At 44.4% G+C, this 12,804-nt stretch overlaps 1 pseudogene; it reads left to right on the top strand.

Moving 5' to 3' along the window:
- Positions 1-5,207: 5,207 nt before the first annotated feature.
- On the top strand, positions 5,208-9,358 carry LOC102964248 (annotated as a pseudogene).
- Positions 9,359-12,804: the final 3,446 nt, after the last annotated feature.

The raw sequence follows: 12,804 nt of genomic DNA, 5'->3' as shown, positions 1-12,804 counted from the left end.
ATTACTTCTGAAATCAGAAAAAAAAAAGTAAAAATCCACAGGACAAAATACTTTGCTTACCTTACATCCGATGCCCAAAGTCTTGTTCTCTCCCTATATCCTTTACCTATCATCTGGGTCTATATCAAAAACCAAGTAATTTGAAAAACCAAAATAATTTTCACTCAATCAGGAGGGTTCAAATGACATGCAGAAGAAAAAGATTTTGAAGCCCAGTTGAAAAGGAAGATTAGAAATAGGATTTTCACGTTTGTCTTGGTAAATGCAATTGCCACTGACGCCCTGGGACTCTGCCTGTCAAAATTCTCCCTTGTGACCAGACGCTAAACAAGGGCAACAAGTTACTAGAACATATAGACCCTTTTGTTGAAAGTGAGATAAGTGCTTGGCTACCAGGGGTCGTCCACAAGAATGAGAATGTCCTTATTTATTTAGGTGCCAGAAAACCCAAGCCAAGAGGAGGCATGGGTGGTGGGACTGGTCTCAACCTGCTTCTCTGAGACATTTGCCTTCCAGAAAATGGATTACATGTCACCTCTGGACCACAGTCCTCCCTAGTCAAGCAGACCCTTCAAAAGTGTCACACTTAACGTCATGTGAGATCAAAAGATCACATTTAAGAACTTTTGAAATGCAGTAATAGCCTCTTGCTCTTCATAAGACATAATTCCATCCCTGTGTGAATTACAGCACTTAAAATTCTAAGTCACTTGGTGTCTAAATTCTTAATCCAGGAAATTGAAAAATATAAATTCTAAACCAAACTGAGGCATTTTCTTGAAAATAGTATTTAGCGTTTAAATAGAACATAGACGGGGTTTTGGTCTACCTGAGTGGGAGCTGGGTTTGGAAGATGGTGTCCCATTAGTGCTGAGCACGTAGGTTTTGTTATGAAAGCTCTTTACCACCTATGTGTGTGACTCCAACACGCAGACGTCATAGCTCTCGAGAGCCAGTCTGCACAGTAATCGGGTTAGTTTCTAAACATAGACTCCTCAATACCTTTGTATTAACTCAATTTAAAATAGCACCAAATTTAAAAATACTTAAAGACAAACAAAAAAAGTTGAACTGTGGGGCGCCTGGGCCCCAGTCAGTCAGTTAAGCTCAGTCAGTTAAGCAGCAAACTCTCGATTTGGCTGAGGTCATCATCTCATGGTTCTAGCCCCACGTGGGGCTCCATGCTGGTAGTGCAAAGACTGCTAAGGTTTCTCCCTCTCTCCCTCCTTTTCTCTCTCTTGTCCTCCCCTGCTCACGCTCCCTCTCTCTCTCTCTCTCTCTCTCTCTCAAAATAAATAAATAAACTTAAAAAAAATTGAGCTGAACATTGGCAGGAAGCCCACCTTGGCCCTTTCCTATAAATGAGCCCATTTAACCCAGTGAAGGACCAAAGTACCAACCCTTATCACTTACAAAAGGAAAGAGAAAAATGTAAACTTGTATTTAATAAGGTGCCAAGTTTTACTTATTCTCTTTTCCATAACAAACAAAAATATGAAAAAAAAAGAAATAAAACAATTACCTGGGCTTTTGGATCCAGCAACCATAGATTCCAGCCAACAGAGAATGGGATCCAAACCCCAATTTAATTCACCTAATTCACCCATGGAGGGCATCAGAAAAAAAAAAAAAAAAAAAAAAAAAAAAAAAAAAAAAACCTCAGTAAGCTGTATCAAAACGTCCACATGGTTCTTCTTGGCCTTTTTATATCTAGTAGTCACAAGACTATATTTGGTCAGGTAATAGGTAAACACTCAGAAGATTATGAGGAAGGTAAGAGATGATGTTTCTGGTGTTCTGTTTAATTTTTTCCTATTACAAATAACTTTTTCCTAAATATATGTAAGGAGAACCCAAGAAGCTGACTTGTCTACCACAGAAACACCATGGCCAATTCATTAGCCACATTAAATACTCGGTTCCCCAGTGGGCTATTCATGCCTCAGCACACGCAGAAAGGGTGGGAAGGATCGATGGGTCTTACAAATTCAGAAAGTGCCTATTTGGGGATTGTGTAGCCTCTCAAATAATTCTGACCAAACCTCAGCCTCTCTGAGTAAGAATATATGGTGTGGCTGTGGCTCTAGGCTGAGTCTTGATGAAGGAGGCAAAATTAATATGGGAGAATTTGGGGCCCACTGGCTTAACTCCAAGGGAAACATAATATTAGTGGATAAGCGATCAGGCCTTTGCATCACCTCCATGCAAATATCCCACCCTCTTTCAGCCACGATGAAAGATGGCAGAAAAGTCACCAAACAGAGCTTTGGCTTTCTGTCTTTGTAATACAGCAAAGGTATATTTCTATCATTCTAATCTAGCACAATAGAGTAACTTAAACAAAAATGCTTTCTTAGCACGTGGTACTCAAGGCAACGTCCGTACATGTTAAGATATGAACTCAAACCTGTAAGCTTTTGTTGATTCCCTCAATAAATAAATAATTTGTTCTGTTTTATATTTTTGCATACTCCAGAAATACGGAACAATTTCTAGTTTCCCGAGCCAACTACATTTTTATACGTACTGTGCCTATCTGTCTACCTAACTCCCACATATTCTTAGAATGTCATTCAACTGCTACCTCCCCTAAGAAGCCTCCCTGACTTTCCCAGACCTACTTCGAGTTTCTTATCTCTATTTCACTGCACGTCATACATAATTTGTGCTACAATTGTTTGCCTATGTGCCTAGCTCCTCACTGGACTATGAATTCTAAATGTAAATGCAGAGTCAGGGATCATGCTTTTACCCCCCCAGTGCCTTGCACAATCCCAGGACCTAAAAGATAAACAGAACATTTTCATTGAATGAATGACCCAAAGTAGACACGACCTAGCCGGTTGTGGGGATAACTTCACGTCTCACTGTAAACATTTAAAGGTATCATAAAGCACCTCAAAGCTGAAACAATGTGTTGCATTGTGTATCTTCGCACACTCAGATAGTCCTTCCTCGGCAGCAGTTAGGCAAAGCGTCACTACATTAATGCATTTTTCAAATCCTTATGCTCCGGCCACTGGTTCCACCTCTCCCCAGAGAAAAGTTAAAGGCGCGATTAAAACAGCAATACCAGTGATTCTAACAAAAACCATATTTCCAACTTTGTGAAACTTCTTTGTCTCGGTGTTTCTGTCTTTCTCTCTCTCCGCGCGTCTCTCTCTCCCTTTTTTCTCTCCCCTGTATGTTGAGGAGGGGGACGTAGATGGGATTTTCCTATGGTGTGGTGTGTGCTTTCGATGTTTCTTGTAGGTTGCCTTCCTGATTTCTTGTGGTCTTGGAAACCACCCTTCAGAGTGACTCAGCCACCACTCAATGCTCTGGGTTGTTTAAGGCCCTTTCATACCCTTAACAGCTCTACCAATAAGGCAGTTGCCTATTATCTGTGTCTAATTGTGATCAGTCACTATGTCAAAGAAGAAAAATGGTGATTCATTTCGGATGGATCTTTATTTACGCATTGATTTATGTTACTGTCTACATTTACGATGTGTATGCGTGCTCTGTGCGTGTGAGAGAGAGAGAGACAGACAGAACACCCCCCCCCCAACACACACACACACAGAAGCAACATGATTGTGTACAGTCCTTCAGGCTGGCAGCCTTGATGCAATGTTCAGCCTTTGAAAATCCCTATTTGGAACATTAGAAACATCTGGAGAAACCACATTTCCATGTTGAAATAAAGATAAGTTGTCATTTCTGCTACTCATTTTGAATTTATCCCACAGCCCGATGAGAGAATTTTGCCCAGAGCAAGTTATAGAGTATGTAACTAAAAAAGAAAAAAAAAAACAGAAAAAGGAAAAAGAAAGAGGAAAAAAAAACACCAGCAGTCAGGAAACTGATTTTCCAGCATTCTACCAGGGGTTTCCTTAAGTACCCTTCCAAATATGCTTGCCCCAGCCCAGTGAGGGGGCTCCTGGGAGATCTTGAGCTGTGGACAGTAGGGGCCAAATCCGGCCACGGGACCCTAACCAGGCCCATTTATCAGCCTCTATTGTTTTTTCACCTACTAAATCTAAATAATAATTTAGACTTGTGCTTAATAATGCATGTATTTGATCTGGAAATTTAGGAAAACGCAGTATAAATATAAGGTCACAAGCTGATATTCAAGAATCATTTTTTTTTTTCTATTTCAAATTGGATTACTCGTCTTCTTGGGCCTGTGATCAAAAATCACAATTTCTAATGGGCCTCCCTTATCTACACACACAGTGCTGCAGTTTTGTAGAAGTCCATGGAACAAGCCCATGGAATGCAGCGTCCTTATCCTGCAGGCGACTATTGTGGTGAATTCAGGGACTTACAGCCTCTGCCCAGGACAGCCTGGTGCTCCGCTGAGAGTGTCCAGCTAATGAACTACATGAGGAATTTATACATAAATCAACAGAACTGCCCTCATCTTTCTTTCCTTCTGTTGAGCCACCACAGTGATCTCCCACTAAGAGGAGTCCTTTCATTTGCTCATGGTTCTAACGCACTTGTGGGAAAAAATATCAGACATTTTTGGCTTTTGGATTTCATACTCAAGTTTGAATATGTGGTTTCATTCCAAAAATACCATAAGAAAGTCTGAGGAGTAGCAAAGCCAGGGGGAAAAAATAGCTGACATTGAGATTCAGTCTTGAGCATCCACAAATATTTCTAGAATCTTTTTTTTTTTTTTGGTCAAGGAGACCTTTCTTCAAAGAAAACCTTAGTCACTGAAAAGCCAGATATATAAAAGAAATGAGTAAGAAAGACTCTTCTTGAAACAGGCCTGAATTCTGCCTCTTTGCTTCTTTTCAAACTTCCTCCAAGGCACTCATTGAGCAAGTTTGAAAATCAGTGCCTGGCTCCGGTTTCCAAACTGTGCTCCAGAAAATATGAATCTTTTCAGATGTTTCCCAAAGATTTTTTTTGGTCAGAATTCTGTCACATGGTGTATACTAGCCCCCCCCCACCCCACCCCCCACCCGCCACAAGCAGTCTCAAAGTTTACTTTAACATAGGAAGACTCCAGGGAGATCTTACACTAACGGATTTAACACCACATGGAATCTTTAGGTCAAGGGCATTGTCATATATTCTAGACTGCCAGCCCCCGGCGTTTCCCCTCATTCCCTTGAAACACACTCACTGGGGGAAGACCCTTGGGGAGAATATCCACATGACTGATTTGACTACTTTCTGCAGGGTGACAGTGCTGAGTAGGGCCTGGCATGGTGGAGAGGCACAAATTCAATGGGGCCCATGAGAAGGAAGTGGAGAATGTAAAGAAGAAAGGGACCAGCATTTATTGGGTCAAGTTTCCAAAAATGAAGTCAAGTGGAATAAATTCCATATCCTGTCTCTGTTTCTCTCTGTGTAGACCAAAAATTCAATGGAGAACCCTCTCCTGACATTCTTCCATTTCCTCCAGGAGCCCTCAGCGACCTCTTTGAAAACCCTAAGGCATAGAGGCAAAGCATATCAACCAAATGAGGGGTGTCTGCCTCTCTGAAAAAAAAATTCTCAAATGAATTTAAATATTCATCTATTAGTCTAATTCTAGCTCTATAATGGCTTTGATTTCCTTACAAATATATACACTCAAGTAATTTCTGAGAAATGACACAAAGAACAAAGAGTGAAAAAAATCAAAAAACTCTAGAGAGATTTGTCATATGGCTCACACAGATCGTGCTAAATCCATGAATATAAATTTTACAAAATGATACTCGTTATCCTGCATGTCAAAATAGATTAACAACCGTTTTTTTTCTTCTTGTGAGTTTTCATTTCCTTTTTTCTTTTCTTTCTTTCTTTCTTTCTTTTTTTTTTTTTTTTTTTTTTTTGGAATGGATGAAATGCATTGGGTAAACAGGTAAACCAAAAAATCATTCTGAGCCATGACCTCAGCCATCAGCTGTCCCCACATTTTCTAACATCCTGAAATTTTCCATTCGACTTGGGTGGCTGATCTCACATTTTTTCCTGGACTTCTGTACCCTGTGGAGTTTGGGACACCACCAAAGGCAGGGGGTGAGCCCGACACCTGCCTGTGGTCTCCTGGCTCCTGCTCCGTGGAGCACAGAGTGGTGGGGAGGATTCGCCTGAAGGCCACGTTGCCCTCCCACACAAGCTGGAGAAGGATGCTGGAGGATGAGAAAATTATCTCTAGGAAACATTTTAAAGAAAAACTAATTATGTCCCAAAGCTTTGCCTCAGATACAAATGGAGAAGGTTTAGTTAACCCTTACATTTTCCCATCAGATTGGTGAATATTTGGATTTGCTTGAGAAATATTTTCTTACCTTGTTAAAACAGATCTGCGCCAGAGACAAACATGTTAAAAATCCTAATTGTAAAAGCAAAACAAACAAACAGACAAACAAAAAAACCCTCCGTGGGAGGTTTTACCATCATAGTTTGAGACTTCAGTATAATGGAGAGTTTTTGACACCTGCTGAATGTTCATCCCATCTGGGAGATATGTCTCTAAATCTAAATTTTGATTTGAGAAAAGGGCTCAGAAATGAATGATACATACACAACCACTCCCAGTTATTACTTGAAAGAAATAAAATCTGTTTTCTGAAGATTCCTATTGCTATCAGTATTTTTTACAGGACTGTTGTTTTTGCACAGTAATGTAGTTCTTTTTTTGTGGGGGTGGGGGGGGGAATTATTAGTTATGAAACAGAACTGACTATCCCGCCAAGGACCTATATAAACAGAACAGGGGGCTTGGGGGTTTGGCAATCTCTGTGTGTAACCCTTAACCTTCAAAGGTGCCTCCATGTTAACGTGGAAACCCTGCTGATCTGAGACAGCCAGCGCCTTACGAGCATTTTTTTATTAGGAGGAGCAAAGCTAACTTCATGAGAAATCTACGATCATTATCACCATATCCCTTCTTCTTATCTCCATTCTAATTCTGAGAAAAAATTTCAGGGATTTCCTGAAATTTTCGACTAGCATAATTCCGAGCAGGTATTAGAAGTTTGGAGGTTGTCCTCCATTCCGCTGATAGCCTTGAACGTGAGCTCTCTGTAAAGTGCTGATAATAAGCGACGGCACAGAGCCATACCAAAGTGCTTCAACAGACTGTTTTCACATGTCATGTTTCCACACAGTCACATGTGACATGGATTAAATCATAACCCCCCCCCCAAAGCAGTAATACTGTCAAAGCTCAAGATAATACAACAACTGAACTTCTGTCTCTGCAAATCATTAAAAAGGAAGTTGTGCTATACTTTCATTTTCTATAAAAACAGACCACCGTGTCCATCCTGACATCATGTTCACCCTACGTTTAACATATTATTCACCTAATGGGAAAAATCTCAACTCAGGTCTACTTTTGTTCTTTATAACATGTATTTTTTTCCATACAAATACTCTAAAGGTTATACTTAGTGATGATCTTTCTTTGTATACAGATACCAAAAGATAGGTTTTTTTTCCCACTTAATTTTGAATTATATATCTTGATGCACAAGTAGCTTAAAACCTCTCCATGGACAAAAAAAAAAAAACAAAAAAAAACAAGAAAAGGATGATGAAATTATAAAATGTCAACACATTTGCAAATATTAAATGACTCTTCACACCATACCTCATGCAAAAGAATTTCTCCAATAATAATACCCAAGTCTCCAGCGATTTCCCTGGCGTTAGATTCTGCAGTCTAATTTGAATCTGTACTATGCATTATGCTGGCCATTTTCTTCTCTACAATGATGACTGGAAACCGTCAGAAGAGCAAGCTTCCTTTTCTCTATTGCTTTACTCTGGGTGGTGTGGAAATCGAAGGGTAGTGGCGCCTTTGGCATCTCCAAGACTGCGGAGGCCTTTGCCACTACATGTCACCGGAAGATCCTTAAGATTCAGGAGCTCCTGGCCCACGCGGGCACTGCCCGAGCCCACGGGACCCCTGGTACAGTCCCCTGGGGAGCCACCAGGTTGGTGATACCCCCAGCTGAGCAAGGAGGGGGCAGCTCTGCAGAACAAATTCAGCAAATTCAAGAGGAAGAAAAAGGCATCGCTGGCTCTGACAAAGCCAAGTAGCAGCAGCACAGCCAGTCGAGGTGGTGTCCCAGGCTCACTGTCCGAGCAGCGTGGTGGACAGGGCCACCGCAGCAGAACCAGCAAAGCGGCTGCTGAAGTTGGGAGCTGGCAGCTCAAGAACCCGGGCTTCCGGCACTCTCAAACCCTCGAGGGAAGTTAAAGGACCCTGAGAAGGGGCCAGTGCCCACTTACCAGCTGTTCCAAAGTTGCATATCTGCAACAATGATCTGCAGGAGTCATGCACACACCCACAGAAGAAACCTCTGTGTGAGTTCTGTGTCTTCCAGTGACTGGGTTTGGGAACTGGGGCCAAATGGGGAAGAGGCGCAGGGCCCAGGGGCTGGTGAAGTCCCCCTTGAAGCTTTGACTGGGGTTCTGAAAAGTGTGGTGGGGCCGCTCCTCAGCCTCCCCACCTTGAAGCCTCAGCCAGGACCCTAGTCGTGAATGGAACCGGGACAGAGACTGCGATGGGGACAGTGACCATGATCTGGACAGGAACTGTAATAGGGACAGTGACCATGATCTGGAGAGGGGCCACAATGGGGACAGGGACCTCAATCTGGACAGGGACCATGATGGGGACAGGAACCATGGTCCAGACAGGGACTGCGATAGGGACAGGGACCATTATCGGGACAGGAAGCATGATGGGGACAGTGACCATGATCTGGAGATGAACCACAATGAGGACAGGGAACGTGATCCAGACAGGGACTGCGATAGGGACAGTGACCATTATGGGGACAGGAAGCACGATGGGGACAGTGACCATGATCTGGAGATTAACCACATTGGGGACAGGGACCGTGATCCAGACAGAGACTGCAATAGGGATAGATACCTCGATCCAGACAAGAATTGCGATGGGGTCAGGGACTTTGATCCAGACAGGGACCATGAATGCAAGGGTCCTTTCCCCAGGTGGGACTCATTTCCTGAACACAGAGCCCCTCAGAAGGGGAATACTCTGTGTGTACAGAGAGGACATGATGCCCACCCTCTTCTGTGGGACCTTCTCTGCCTTTGGAAACACCATCGGCCTCTCCAAGGACTCATCCAGAAACTGTGCCTTCCTTATCTAGGAAAAGGTGGAGCCAGCAGATCAGGCGGTTGCTGGGCTCAATGGGCCCAGCGGGAGTCGGTACAGCTCAAAGTCAGTATTGCAGGCAAACGGCCGGTGCTGGAATCTGCCACTGGTAAGTCTGTCTGGGGCTGCCCCGCTGTCCGGAACAGCCTTAAGGGTTGCCACTAGGACAAGATGGTCAGGATTGTCTACAGTGATGGCGGCTCCGAGGAAAACCTTGTGGACGGCTTCTAGGGAATTCAGCTGGATTCTGTGTGCCTCATCTGTGCCAACACTGGTCTCAGTAAAACACTGAGATGCAAGCTCAAAAAAAAAAAAAAAAAAATTAAAAAGATACGGGGAGCTCTTTCTTTCCTCCCAGTTTTACTGAAAAATAATTGACACGCATCACTGTATATGTTTAAGACTTACAGCTTGAGGTGAGCGTTTACTTTACATATATGGTGAAATCGTCATCACGGTAGGTTCAGCTAACATCTGTCTTCTCATGTGGACACAATAAAAAGAAAAGAAAAGAGAAAAATTCTCCTTATGATGAAAAGTCTTAGGATTTACCCCCTTAACAACTTTCCTATATACCATACAGCAGTGCTAGCCGTGGTCCTCACACTCTCTATTACATCCCCAGTACTTACTTTTCTTCTAACGGGAAGTTGGTGCCTTTGACCACCTTATTCTGATTCCCCCTCTCCCCGTCTCCTGACTCTGGTAACCACAAGTCTGATCTCTTTTCCTGAGTTTGGGGTTTTGTTTCGTTTTGCTTTTGTTTTTCGATTCCATGTATACAGGAGATCCTAAAGCATCTTTCTCTGTCTGACTTATTTCATTCAGCATAGTGTCTTCAAGGTCCATCCATGTTGCCGCAAATGGTAAGATTTCCACATTTTGTGATGGCTCTCTTCCATTCTGTAGATAGGGAGAGATGCCACAGCTTCTTTACCCATGCATAAATTGATGGACACTGGTTCCTTGTCTTGGCTGTTGGAAACGCTACAGTGATCATAAGGTGAAGATATTTTGTTGGAGTCGTGTGTTTCTTTCCTTTGCATATATTCCCAAAAGTGAGAAAGAAACCCATGGACAGAATGAACTCTGCTACTGATTCTACTGACGCCATTTTACATCAAATCACCCCAGGATCCAACCAAGGATCTTTTTAAAGTCTACAGAAGCAAACAACCTTGAAAATGATCCGGAATGCAGTGTTCAAACTAGGGTTTTTGTCCCCACAAGAGATGATAGAACATGGCTGCAGCTCCTATTTTAATGTTTGGAGAGGTCTCCATACGGTTTTCCATAGTTGAACCAATTTCCACGCCCACTGTTAGGATGACCATCCTCAAAAAGACAAGAGAGAGCGCATGCTGGCAAGGACGTTCCTAACTTCCAACGCCTGCCGACTGGGGCATGACTGACCAGCACGTGCCACTGTGACCGGTGAGTGGAACCGATTCAATTATCCACTGTGTGACCAGTGGTGGTCATCCCCCACCGTGCGGCCCTAGAGGGGCCCCACTTACAATGACCATGTTGTTTGCCGGGAACTTCTTTCACTCCCGCTAGGAGGGCTACCCGTGGACAGAAAGAGCCCTGCTACTGATCCTGTGGACACCATTTTGCATTAAATGACCCCAATGGTCTAACAGAAGACCTTTTTCAAGTCTCCAGAAGCAAACGACCTTGAAAACGATTCGCAAGGTAGTGTTTTGTCCCCACCAGAGATGCTGGAACCTGGCTGCAGCACCCTGGCAGACGGTGATGGGTGAGCTTCCACGGTGGGCCCCACGCCCGAAACAGCAAAGACCTAACTGTATACGTGATATGCTAATCTGTTTGCACGAAGTGAGTCGCTTATTCTCCAGCCCGACATTTTGCATTACCAAATATAGCCCTGTGCTTCATCTAGAAATGATAGAGTAACCTGCCTCGAAGGGGAAAAGATCTCTGACCAACTCCCTGCTCCCTCCCGCCAGCCCCCTACAGGGATGGTTCCTCCCCTCAGAACCAGTGGAAGCTTTCCTGTTTGTGAGCTTCCAAGCCACCCGCCTGTGTTCTTGCGTGCTCACCCACACACCGACTCACAGCATCTTAACTTCAGGGGCTGTAGCCGGGAAGCGGGCCACATCCACGACTCGGCACCAACAGGACATTCAACACAGGTGGGTGCCAATTCATTCAGCCACAAATTATAAGCAGAGTAATCAAACCTTACCCCGCCCCACCCCAGATGCACACACTCCAGATTTATGCGACTGAAAGCAATTTCTACAAACCCTCAGAACTCTTCAAGTTAAGTTTGCATGAATGCTGCATGTGGTCTTTTTCCGAGGGACTTTTTACGGTGAAAACAGTGGCGGCTACCTCCCCATGATGGGCTCATTTAAGAACAGAGGCACAGGACAGAGCACAGCAGTGGTCAGAATGGGGCAGAGTGCCCACTTACCCACTCGAGGAAGTGACTGGGTTGCTTCTAGCAGGACGTGCGTGTGGTATCCGTGCGAGTGTGGGAGGGCGGGTTTATATGCCGCGTACTGATAAAGTATGTCAGCCTGTGCAATTACAGACTATAAAGTAAGGCAGAAGCCAAATGTGTCTTCGGAACCATGTTTTCCACTCATGTATTCACTCGTGTGTCTATTCGAACACTTATTCAGCAAATACGTGTGAAGGGAGGGGCTACCTCAAAATAAAGAAGTAATAAATGTGCTAATTTTCAAACATGGTTCAAAGCACTTTAATAAAATGACTTGCTTTATTCTCACGAAAATCCTCAGAGGTGGAGCTGGTATTATGTCCATTATACAGACGGGTAAACTGAATGCTGACTGAGTCACTTGCCAGGCCACGGAGCTAAAACAAGTAAAAGTAGCAGAGGGAGAGCCCCACTCCCTGCACCTCAGGCTCCCTCCCCATGTGGCCGGCTGGCCAGCAGGACCTTGGAAGAACCAGCACCGAAATCGGGCCAGCCCTTCCTTCCCACCTGCTATCGTGAGTGCCAAGGGGCAAAGGTGTGGCCCCCACCCAGAGTCTCCCCCTTTGACCTCCTTTCCCCAGGGTTACGCCGTAACCCAGGAGATATTTTGGGGAAAACATATGGGAGGTTATAATTTTGTAGGCACAAACTAACAATATTTATTTCTCTTCGACGGAAAACCAAGAGTAAAGCTTTCTGTTGCCCCACGACAGGCAGGACAGAGCAGGGCTCTTCTTGGCCATGGCAGCCCCTGGCCAGGTGTGAAGCTGTGATCTACCAAAAAGGAGCGTGTGCCCCCCAGAAAGACCTGAGACAACGCGGTCCTAAGCTTTCTGGGGAAAACCAGCCATCGGAGAGAAGGCCGGGGGCGGAGATGTGCCGACACGCAGACATGCCCTCCGGACAGTTGGGCACCTGTCGTTCTGCCTGACAGGAGAAGAGCAGGGCCCACGCCCTAAGACTCGTCTGAACCGCCAGACCAAGGCCAGATAGGAAGAGGGGTAACGCCATCAGAGTCTGCTAGAAAAGAGCCTTCTGGTCTGCTGAAAGCTTCCTCATGACCACTACATGGAGGCCCATCCTGACTTTAACGGTGCCACTAAATGCTTCGTACAGCTCCTCAACGGCTCCCGATCGCTTAGGCCGAGGAGCGGGACACTGTGCCCTGCCGGACAGACACTACACACTCACCTAGTACCCCCTCCCA

Source organism: Panthera tigris, chromosome F2, assembly GCF_018350195.1.
Source record: "Panthera tigris isolate Pti1 chromosome F2, P.tigris_Pti1_mat1.1, whole genome shotgun sequence".
Taxonomy (NCBI): domain Eukaryota; kingdom Metazoa; phylum Chordata; class Mammalia; order Carnivora; family Felidae; genus Panthera; species Panthera tigris.
The sequence above is the reverse complement of the archived record's forward strand: the minus strand, read 5'-3'. Positions and strand labels throughout refer to the sequence as shown.